This window comes from Bombina bombina, chromosome 5, assembly GCF_027579735.1.
Source record: "Bombina bombina isolate aBomBom1 chromosome 5, aBomBom1.pri, whole genome shotgun sequence".
In the NCBI taxonomy this organism is placed as follows: domain Eukaryota; kingdom Metazoa; phylum Chordata; class Amphibia; order Anura; family Bombinatoridae; genus Bombina; species Bombina bombina.
The window spans coordinates 261,514,240-261,525,762 of NC_069503.1; positions in this window are offsets into that span (position 1 = coordinate 261,514,240).

The window sequence follows — 11,523 nt, forward strand, 5'->3', positions numbered from 1 at the left end:
AATATTAATTAAATAAATCTAAATAATATTTCTCTTATTAACTAAATTAATTCTATTTAAAACTAAATACTTACCTATAAAATAAACCCTAATATAGCTACAATATAAATAATAATTATATTGTAGCTATCTTAGGATTTATTTTTATTTTGCAGGTAACTTTCAATTTATTTTAACTAGGTACAATAGCTATTAAATAGTTATTAACTATTTAATAGCTTACCTAGCTAAAATAAAGAGAAATTTACCTGTAAAATAAACCCTAAGATAGCTACAGTGTAATTAATAATTACATTGTAGCTATTTTAGGATTTATATTTATTTTACAGGTAACTTTGTATTTATTTTAGCTAGTTATTAAATAGTTATTAACTATTTAATAACTACCTAGCTAAAAGAAATACAAAATTACCTTAAAATAAATCCTAACCTAAGTTACAATTAAACCTAACACTACACTATCATTACATTAATTAAATAAATTAAATACAAATAACTACAATTAAATACAATTACATAAACTAACTAAAGTACAAAAAATAAAAAAAGCAAAGTTACAAAAAAATAAAAAATAAAAATAAATAATAAATATTACAACAATTTTAAGCTAATTACACCTAATCTAAGCCCCCTAATAAAATAACAAAGCCCCCCAAAATAAAAAAATGCCCTACCCTATTCTACATTAAAAAAGTTAAAAGCTCTTTTACCTTACCAGCCCTTAAAAGGGCCTTTTGCAGGGCATGCCCCAAAGAAAACTGCTCTTTTGCCTGTAAAAGAAAAATACAACCCCCCCCCCAACATTAAAACCCACCACCCACATACCCCTAATCTAAACCAAACCCCCCTTAAAAAAAACTAACACTACCCCCCTGAAGATCATCCTACCTTGAGTTGTCTTCAGCCAGCCGACCCACCGATGGAACCGAAGAGGAGATCCGGAGCGGCAGAAGTGATCCTCCAAGGGGCGCTGAAGAAGTCTTCCATCCGATGAAGTCATCATCCAGGCGGCGCTGAAGAAGTCTTCCATCCGGGCGATGTCATCTTCCAAGCGGCGCTGAAGAAGTCTTCCATCCGGGCGATGTCATCTTCCAAGCGGGGTCTTCAATCTTCTTTCTTCAGGATCCATCTTCATCCCGCCGATGCGGAACATCCTTCTTCCCCGAAGGACTAACGACGAATGAAGGCTCCTTTAAGGGACGTCATCCAAGATGGCGTCCCTTCAATTTCGATTGGCTGATAGGATTCTATCAGCCAATCGGAATTAAGGTAGGAAAAATCTGATTGGCTGATTGGATCAGCCAATCGGATTGAACTTCAATCTGATTGGCTGATTCAATAAGCCAATCAGATTTTTCCTAATAACTATTTTTCCTAATAACTATTTAATAGCTATTGTACCTAGTTAAAATAAATACAAAGTTACCTGTAAAATAAATATAAATCCTAAAATAGCTACAATGTAATTATTAATTACATTGTACCTATCTTAGGGTTTATTTTACAGGTAAGTATTTAGTTTTAAATAGAAATAATTTATTAAACTATAGTGTAGTGTTAGGTGTAATTGTAACTTGGGTTAGCATTTATTTTACAGGTAAATTTCTCTTTATTTTAGCTAGGTAAGCTATTAAATAGTTAATAACTATTTAATAGCTATTGTACCTAGTTAAAATAAATTGAAATTTGCCTGTAAAATAAATATAAATCCTAAGATAGCTACAATATAATTATTATTTATATTGTAGCTATATTAGGGTTTATTTTAAAGGTAAGTATTTAGTTTTAAATAGGATTCATTTAGTTAATAATAGAAATATTATTTAGATTTATTTAATTAATATTTAAGTTGGGGGTGTTAGGGTTAGGGTTACACTTAGGTTTAGGGGTTAATACATATATTATAGTTGTGGCGGGGTCAGGGAGCGGCGGTTTAGGGGTTAATACATATATTATAGTTGCGGCGGGGTCAGGGAGCGGCGGTTTAGGGGTTAACATATTTATTATAGCTTGCGGTGGGCTCCGGGAGCGGCGGTTTAGGGGTTAATCATTTTATTAGAGTGGCGGTGGGCTCCGGGAGCGGCGGTTTAGGGGTAATAACTTTATTTAGTTTCGGCGGTGTAGGGGGGCAGATTAGGGGTGTTTAGACTTGGGGTACATGTTAGGGTGTTAGGTGTAGACAGCTCCCATAGGAATCAATGGGATGTCTGGCAGCAGCGAACATGAACTTTCGCTATGGTCAGACTCCCATTGATTCCTATGGGATCCGCCGCCTCCAGGGCGGCGGAGTGAAAACCAGGTACCCTGGGCCAGAAAAGTGCCGAGCGTACCTGCTAGTTTTTTGATAACTAGCAAAAGTAGTCAGATTGTGCCGCACTTGTGTGCGGAACATCTGGAGTGACGTAAGAATCGATCTGTGTCGGACTGAGTCCGGAGGATCGAAGCTTACGTCACTAAATTCTACTTTTGCCGGTCTGTCTCTAGCCTTTGATAACTAAGGCAGCGTATTTGAGGTTGACGGCTTGATAACTACCCCCCATTGTGTCTTCTTAGGAGCACTTCGAAAAGGCTCTCTCGTGAACGAATTTGGACTGTGCATGCACACAGGCTCTTTCTCTATAAAAACCCGGTCACAATGGCGCAGTCTCATTTAAGGGTCTAGTAGACAGATACACTATAATAAAGCAGTATGTTCATCATTTACAGTTTAGGTAACATTAAAATATAATATTAGAAGATATTAAAAGTCCTTTGCATAGAAACCCGTTGTCACCATCTTCAGTTTACGCCAAAACGGAAGTGATGCTTTAACAAATAGTAGAAATAAATATTTTAAAAAAGAAAACAATACTTGTGAAAGTTTAAATTGAAACAATTTAGTGATATAAAAATGGTGTCACATTCTGGAATTTTTTCTTAAAATACAATTAATAAAACAGTTTACTATACAGCATTTAAAGGGACAGTCAAGCCCAAAATAAACTTTCATGATTCAGATAGGACATGTAATTTTAAAAAACTTTCCAATTTACTTTTATCACAAATATTTCTTTGTTCTTCTGGTATTCTTAGCTGAAGGTTTAACCTAGGAGGCTCATATGCTAATTTCTTAGACCTTGAAGGCCGCCTCTAATCTGAATGCATTTTGACAGTTTTTCTCCACTAGAGGGCATTAGTTCATGTGTGTCATATAGATAACATTGAGCTCATGCACGTGAAGTTACCTAGGAGTCAGAACTGATTGGCTAATAAGCAAGTCTGTCAAAAGAACTGAAATAAGGGGGCAGTTTGCATAGGCTTAGATACAAGGTAATTACAGAGGTACAATGTGTATTATTCAAACTGTGTTGGTTATGCAAATCTGGGGAATGGGTAATAAAAGGATTGCAAACAAAGTGTATTACACGCGGTATAGCTGCGTCTGGAACCGGAACCGGTATGTGCTGTGAATTCCTCCAATGACAGAAGCTGTCAGAGTGCCGTAGCCGCGGTCTAATCCGTGACCGCAAGTAGCAATACAGACTAGGAAGGCAGGGTGGCAGGCACTACTGTAATAACCAGGCGCAAGTAGAAATATATGATTACAAGTATATGAACTTTAATGAAAATATATATATATATAAAATACATGATAGGCATGACACAGAATAGGGGAAGAAAGTAGAACAGGTGCCTGACGTGTTTCGCGCCCCCTAGTGGCGCTTATTCATAGGCTAAGGTGCAAGGGAAGTGAGACCTATTTAAAGGATGAAACATTAACCCTTCCAGTGCTGACAAAAAATGTTAAAATCACAATAGTTATTAAAAACATACACAAATTTACAATGAGATCTATGTACAAAAAACATCCAGTCTCAGTTAAAAAACACAAGTTAATATATGAAGATACTAACACTTATTATGTCATACTGCTGTTATTGAAAAATATTTTTATGATAAGGGAAGAAATGAATAAATAGACATTTGTAAACAACATGTGTTAAAGCTACTTATTACCAATTCCCAGTAAGCATTAAATATAAATTCATTATTACACCTATGTTCTAATTATCTATTATGTAGTTAATGACACATTCTTTATTCATACCTTTAGGGTAACGTTTATTTAGTTTAATTATCCAAAAGTTTTCTTTTTTATCAAGAATTTGATCTTTATTACCCCCTCTAGGTGGAATAATGGCTATGTCTATTATCTGAACTGACATGTCCGCCATTTGTGTGAAATGTATACCGTTGAAGTGGTTGGCTACTGCCGAATCTTTACAGTAATTTTTAACGTCCCTAACATGTTCTCCGAACCTAGTTCTGACTTCTCGTGAGGTTTTACCCACGTATTGACATTTACAAATATTACAAGTCAGGAGATAGATTGCAAATTTTGTTTTACAATTAGCATAAAAATGTATGCCATATTGTTTATTGTCTACACTAGAGGAGAACTGATCACCTTTAATAAGATGGAGACAAGTGGTACATTCTCTGCTTCCACACTTAAAAGTGCCTATCTTAGATAGCCAGTCTCCTGATCTAAGACTGTTGTTGTCTTGAACTAAACTTGGGGCAAGTACTCTCCCTAATGTTTTTGGTCTTTTGGGGACAAACCTAAAGTTCTTAACAAAAGGTTTTAAAACTTCATCTCCTAGCAATATGTGTGAATGTTTTTTTAGAATTTTAACCACAGCATTATAATGTAGCCTTTACAACATGTTCAGGGTGTTGAGATGCTGCATGCAAGATGGTGTTGTCCGCTATTGGTTTTCTATAGGTTTGGGTAACTATTTGATTATCAAGTATCATCAAAGTTAAATCTAAATAGTTGATTTGCTGTCTATTGTGTTCCCCGGTAAATTGTAAACCCATCAGATTATTACTCAAATAAGCCAATAAGTCCTCAAGGATAATTTCTTTCCTTTCATCTTTAACTATCAACAGCAAATCATCTATGTAGCGAACAAAAAGTACTACTTGTTCCATCCAAGGGTTGTTTGTAGAAAAAATGTATGACAGTTCCCACCATGCCACATAAATGTTTGCAAATGCCGGGGCAAATTTAGCCCTCATGGCAGTCCCTCTTATCTGCAAGTAGTACTCATTGTTGAACATAAAATAATTATGTGAAAGTAGAAATTGCAGGACTTCACATATATAATTCCTATCCTGATCCATCAAACCTGTCTCTTTCTTCAAAAAATATTCAACAGCTCTAATGCCTGAATTTTGGGGTATACTGGTGTAGAGTGAAATAATATCCGCAGTGATCCAGCTGTAATTAGATTGCCATTCAATAGTATCTAGTGTTGTTAACAAATGAGATGTATCCCTCAAATAGCTAAGCTGTCTTTTTGCTATGGGCTGCAGTATGGTATCCATCCATTCTCCTAAAGGTTCCAATAAGGAGCCAATACCCGCAACTATGGGTTTACCTGGTGGGCATTTACTATCCTTATGTATTTTTGGTACATGATGGAATAGTGGTGTAATAGGATGCTCAGGAACCAATATTTCCATATCTTCAGTTTTAAAAATGCCCAAAAGTATACCATCTTCAACAAGCTTACCCATCTCCTTTTTAAAGACATGAACTGGATTATATGGAAACAACTTATATACACTGGTATCAGAAAGCTGTCTCTGCGCCTCGCCAAAGTAATAAGATTTATCCATGACTACGATACTGCCACCCTTATCAGAATTTCTGATCAAAATATCACTATTATCTTTCAAGGTATTTATAGCAATACGTTCCTGATATTTAAGATTTCGGGTGACAGCATCGTTGCCAAGGCTAACTTCAGCATCAAGTTTGAGTATATAATCTTGAACCAATCTCTGGTAGGCATTGACCATAGGGCCCCTAAAATTAATAGGATAAAACTTCGACCCATATTTCTTAGGTCTCTCAAGTTTTTCCTTGGGGCTCTCATGATCACTGCCCTCCATATTATACAGTTCATTAAGAGTTGCAAACAGAACATGCATTAATAAATGGTAAATGTGGGGATATATTATCAACATTAGATTCATCCCTGTTCAATATTTAATGCTTACTGGGAATTGGTAATAAGTAGCTTTAACACATATTGTTTACAAATGTCTATTTATTCATTTCTTCCCTTATCATAAAAATATTTTTCAATAACGGCAGTATGACATAATAAGCGTTAGTATCTTCATATATTAACTTGTGCTTTTTAACTGGGATGTTTTTTGTACATAGACATTGTAAATTTGTGTATGTTTTTAATAACTATTGTGATTTGAAATTTTTTTGGCAGCACTTGAAGGGTTAATGTTTCATCCTTTAAATAGGTCTCACTTCCCTTGCACCTTAGCCTATGAATAAGCGCCACTAGGGGGCGCGAAACACGTCAGGCACCTGTTCTACTTTCTTCCCCTATTCTGTGTAATGCCTATCATGTATTTTATATATATATATTTTCATTAAAGTTCATATTCTTTTAATCATATATTTCTACTTGCGCCTGGTTATTACAGTAGTGCCTGCCAACCTGCCTTCCTAGTCTGTATTGCTACTTGCGGTCACGGATTAGACCGCGGATACAGCACTCTGCCAGCTTCTGTCATTGGAGGAATTCACAGCACATACCGGTTCCGGTTCCGGATGCAGCTATACAGCGTGTAATACACTTAGGCCTAGATTTGGAGTTTGGTGGTAGCCGTGAAAAGCAGCGTTAGAGACTCCTAACGCTGGTTTTAGGCTACCGCCGGTATTTGGAGTCATTCAAAAAAGGGTCTAACGCTCACTTTTCAGCCGCGACTTTTCCATACCGCAGATCCCCTTACGTCAATTGCGTATCCTATCTTTTCAATGGGATCTTTCTAACTCCGGTATTTAGAGTCGTGTCTGAAGTGAGCGTTAGAAATCTAACGACAAAACTCCAGCCGCAGAAAAAAGTCAGTAGTTAAGAGCTTTCTGGGCTAACGCCGGTTCATAAAGCTCTTAACTACTGTGCTCTAAAGTACACTAACACCCATAAACTACCTATGTACCCCTAAACCGAGGTCCCCCCACATCGCCGCCACTCGATTAAATTTTTTTAACCCCTAATCTGCCGACCGCCACCTACGTTATACTTATGTACCCCTAATCTGCTGCCCCTAACACCGCCGACCCCTGTATTATATTTATTAACCCCTAACCTGCCCCCCACAACATCGCCGCCAGCTACCTACAATAATTAACCCCTAATCTGCCGACCGCAAAGCGCCGCCACCTACATTATAGCTATGTACCCCTAATCTGCTGCCCCTAACACTGCCGACTCCTATATTATATTTATTAACCCCTAATCTGCCGCCCTCAACGTCGCCTCCACCTGCCTACACTTATTAACCCCTAATCTGCCGAGCGGACCACACCGCTATTATAATAAAGTTATTAACCCCTAATCCGCCTCACTAACCCTATAATAAATAGTATTAACCCCTAATCTGCCCTCCCTAACATCGCCGACACCTAACTTCAAACATTAACCCCTAATCTGCCGACCGGAGCTCACCGCTATTCTAATAAATGTATTAACCCCTAAATCTAAGTCTAACCCTAACACTAACACCCCCCTAAGTTAAATATAATTTAAATCTAACAAAATTAATTAACTCTTATTAAATAAATTATTCCTATTTAAAGCTAAATACTTACCTGTAAAATAAATCCTAATATAGCTACAATATAAATTATAATTATATTATAGCTATTTTAGGATTTATATTTATTTTACAGGTAACTTTGTATTTATTTTAACCAGGTACAATAGCTATTAAATAGTTAAGAACTATTTAATAGCTACCTAGTTAAAATAATTACAAAATTACCTGTAAAATAAATCCTAACCTAAGTTACAATTAAACCTAACACTACACTATTTATAAATAAATTAAATTAAATACCTACAATTACCTACAATTAAACCTAACACTACACTATCAATAAATAAATTAAATACAATTCCTACAAATAACTACAATGAAATAAACTAACTAAGTTACAAAAAATAAAAAAATATTTACAAACATTAGAAAAATATTACAACAATTTTAAACTAATTACACCTACTTTAAGTCCCCTAATAAAATAACAAAGCCCCCCAAAATAAAAAAATGCCCTACCCTATTCTAAATTACTAAAGTTCAAAGCTCTTTTACCTTACCAGCTCTGAACAGGGCCATTTGCGGGGCATGCCCCAAGAAGTTCAGCTCTTTTGCCTGTAAAAAAAAACATACAATGCCCCCCCCAACATTACAACCCACCACCCACATACCCCTAATCTAACCCAAACCCCCCTTAAATAAACCTAACACTAAGCCCCTCAAGATCTTCCTACCTTATCTTCACCATACCAGGTTCACCGATCGATCCAGAAGAGTTCCTCCGATGTCCTGATCCAAGCCCAAGCGGGGGGCTGAAGAGGTCCATGATCCGGCTGAAGTCATCATCCAAGCGGGAGCTGAAGAGGTCCATGATCCGGCTGAAGTCTTCATCCAAGCGGGAGCTGAAGAGGTCCATGATCCGGATGAAGTCTTCTATCAACGGCATCTTCAATCTTCTTTCTTCGGGAGCCATCATCTTCCATCCAACGCGGAACATCCTCTTCTCCCGACGCCTACTAGCCGAATGATGGTTCCTTTAAATGACGTCATCCAAGATGGCGTCCCTCGAATTCCGATTGGCTGATAGGATTCTATCAGCCAATCGGAATTAAGGTAGGAAAATTCTGATTGGCTGATGGAATCAGCCAATCAGAATCAAGTTCAATCCGATTGGCTGATCCGATCAGCCAATCAGATTGAGCTCGCATTCTATTGGCTGATCGGAACAGACAATAGAATGCGAGCTCAATCTGATTGGCTGATTGAATCAGCCAATCGGATTGAACTTGATTCTGATTGGCTGATTCCGCTTGGGCTTGGATCAGGACATCGGAGGAGCTCTTCTGGATCGATCGGTGAACCTGGTATGGTGAAGATAAGGTAGGAAGATCTTCAGGGGCTTAGTGTTAGGTTTATTTAAGGGGGGTTTGGGTTAGATTAGGGGTATGTGGGTGGTGGGTTGTAATGTTGGGGGGGGGGTATTGTATGTTTTTTTTTACAGGCAAAAGAGCTGAACTTCTTGGGGCATGCCCCGCAAAGGGCCCTGTTCAGGGCTGGTAAGGTAAAAGAGCTTTGAACTTTAGTAATTTAGAATAGGGTAGGGCATTTTTTTATTTTGGGGGGCTTTGTTATTTTATTAGGGGGCTTAGAGTAGGTGTAATTAGTTTAAAATTGTTGTAATATTTTTCTAATGTTTGTAAATATTTTTTTATTTTTTGTAACTTAGTTCTTTTTTATTTTTTGTACTTTAGTTAGTTTATTTCATTGTAGTTATTTGTAGGAATTGTATTTAATTTATTTATTGATAGTGTAGTGTTAGGTTTAATTGTAGATAATTATAGGTATTTTATTTAATTTATTTATTGATAGTGTAGTGTTAGGTTTAATTGTAACTTAGGTTAGGATTTATTTTACAGGTAAATTTGTAATTATTTTAACTATTTTAGCTATTAAATAGTTCTTAACTATTTAATAGCTATTGTATCTGGTTAAAATAAATACAAAGTTACATGTAAAATAAATATTAATCCTAAAATAGCTATAATATAATTATAATTTATATTGTAGCTATACTAGGATTTATTTTACAGGTAAGTATTTAGCTTTAAATAGGAATAATTTATTTAAGAAGAGTTAATTAATTTCGTTAGATTAAAATTATATTTAATTTAGGGGGGTGTTAGTGTTAGGGTTAGACTTAGCTTTAGGGGTTAATACATTTATTAGAATAGCGGTGAGCTCCAGTCGGCAGATTAGGGGTTAATAATTGAAGTTAGGGGTTAATACTATTTATTATAGGGTTAGTGAGGCGGATTAGGGGTTAATAACTTTATAATAATAGCGGTGCGGTCCGCTCGGCAGATTAGGGGTTAATAAGTGTAGGCAGGTGGAGGCGACGTTGTGGGGGGCAGATTAGGGGTTAATAAATATAATATAGGGGTCGGCGGTGTTAGGGGCAGCAGATTAGGGGTACATAGGGATAATGTAGGTAGCGGCGGTTTACGGAGCAGCAGATTAGGGGTTAAAAATAATATACAGGGGTCAGCGATAGCGGGGGCGGCAGAATAGGGGTTAATAAGTGTAAGGTTAGGGGTGTTTAGACTCGGGGTACATGTTAGGGTGTTAGATGCAGACGTAGGAAGTGTTTCCCCATAGCAAACAATGGGGCTGCGTTAGGAGCTGAACGCGGCTTTTTTGCAGGTGTTAGGTTTTTTTTCAGCTCAAACAGCCCCACGTGCACGAGCACGTTTTTGAGGCTGGCCGCGTCCGTAAGTGGCAGTGGCGTTAAATATGCTCTACGCTCCTTTTTTGGAGCCTAACGCAGCCATTCTGTGGACTCTCAATACCAGAGTTATTTTAAAGGTGCGGCCAGAAAAAAAGCCAGCGTTAAATACGCGGGTCGTTACCGACAAAACTCTAAATCTAGCCATTAGTTTGCAAGCAGCTTCTTATCCACTTAACACGTTTGGCAAGCCGTCTGACTACAAACGAATCTTATCATCTTTAATACATCCGGACAAGCATCTTCAGCGAAAACCAAGTGAGTGAATTTTGCCCACATTTTGTTTTTGCGTGACAAGTTAACTGTCGGGTGATTTTGACAAAGGGATGTTTTGATCCGTCCTCAGTCTGAGTGGTAAGGATCACATATTTGTACACCGGAACAGTCCTTTGACACAGGCATAAGCTACAAAGGTGCATTAGATATATACATAGCTTGATATTATGGCTGACACAGATAGGGAGGTTTTGGGATCTGATTTAACCCAACATGTACTGGACTCTGTTACTAACGCGGGTACTGTGGAGACTAATGACATGTTTGACATACATAACCGGGAGGAATTTATTAATAAAATATTTTCAAAGGCAGAGAATGATACTGAGGACTCAGGTTTAAAAGTTAATTTTAAAGCCCTACAAAATACTCTGATCTCTGATTTATGTTTGATGCGGGACATTGTGGCATTCAATAAATATGTGGAGGCAGATAGGATCCCTAAGGGTCTTAGAATCAAAAAATATTCTTCATTTGAATTTCATGATCCACCTGATATGGAGGAATGGAATGCTGCCCTAACAGAATGCTCTTTTAAACTCATCAATATTTTGATCAGAGTAAAAGAAAAGAAGAGAATGAGGCTAAAAATTAAAGTAGAAAATATTAAACAGGATCTTAAACCCTTAGAAGCAAGTCCTAAATACTTAGAGCACAAGAATAAAATGGATGAGACACTGAAGAAATGTGATCAGGAACAAGCCTCAAGAAAACGGACTAAATTAATACGCGACAAAGAGGATTATGATCAATATAAAGTATATAACTGGGCAGAGGTGCGTCAACAACAGCGTGACTATAAAAATAAATCTTGGAAAAAGAAACAACAGTCACAGAAAATGGATAAAGAGAAA